This window comes from Thalassophryne amazonica, chromosome 18 (assembly GCF_902500255.1).
Source record: "Thalassophryne amazonica chromosome 18, fThaAma1.1, whole genome shotgun sequence".
Lineage (NCBI taxonomy): Eukaryota > Metazoa > Chordata > Actinopteri > Batrachoidiformes > Batrachoididae > Thalassophryne > Thalassophryne amazonica.
In genome coordinates this window covers 29,587,436-29,588,589 of record NC_047120.1, presented here as the reverse complement: position 1 = coordinate 29,588,589, position 1,154 = coordinate 29,587,436, and positions in this window count along the sequence as shown.

Below are 1,154 nucleotides of genomic sequence, written 5' to 3'. Positions count from 1 at the left end.
AAAAACCCGTCACCACTAACGTCTTATACATAAATGTCATTTGATTGTGGGTAACCTGTGTGATTTCTATCAGAGGTAAAAGTGCTGAAGTGGAGGTAATAAGTGGCACATTAAAAAAACAAAAGAGAATGCTTGCTGTCACAGCTTGCCTTACATACATACATATTGTGAAATGTAAATGTGTAATATATACTGTGCAAATGTTTCAAGCATACTGTATCTACTATGCAAAAAAAATCGGAAAAGCTGCTGTATGTGTAAATACGTAATATCTCCTTCAAAAACACACAATTTAAAATTAAAAAGTGACCTTTTGCAAATTATAAAATCTGGTCCTGTTTAATCAGAGTTTTGATGCACTGGAGAAGCTCATTGAAATCTCAATGAATTATTTTTGTGTGGTGTTTGTTTGTTTATTTTTTTGGTTGTTATACTGTAACACATTTCCATATTAATGTACAGTACTCTACGTGCAGCTAGAGTTCCCAGCATATTCTACAGTGTAACGTACAAGTGCCCTGACTGCTATTAGGTATCAAAATTAAATCCTTGAACCCATTGTCAGACCTTATGCTGCATCAGTGGGTCCTGGGTTCCTCCTGGTGCACGACAATGCCTGGCCTCATGTGGAGAGAGTATACAGGCAGCTGCTGGAAAGATGAAGGAATTGATACCACTAACTGGACCCCACGCTTGCCTCAATCCAGTAGAACACCTCTGGGACATTATGTTTCGCAGCCAGGTTGCACCTCAGATTGTCCAGGGGCTAAGTGATGGTCCAGATCTGGGAGTACATTCCCCAGAACACCATCATTGTCTTGTTAGGACCATGTCCCGATGTTGTCAGACGTGCGTACAAGCACATGGGGGCCATACAAACTACTGAGTACCATTTTGAGTTGCTGCTATGTAATTTTAGCAAAATGGAGAAGCCTGTTACTTTGATTTTTGGGGTGTCTTTGAATTCCGCCCTCTGTAGGTTGACAATTTTAATTTCTATCAAACAATGAGGCACCCTTTAGTTCCCAACACATTATTACCCAGTCCATATCAGGAAAGATATCCAGCATTCTACTTTGCATGTAAGGCATCAGTTTGCGCACACTGGAACAAGTTTTTTTTTTATTTTATTTTTTTAGATAGAATAAAGGAAG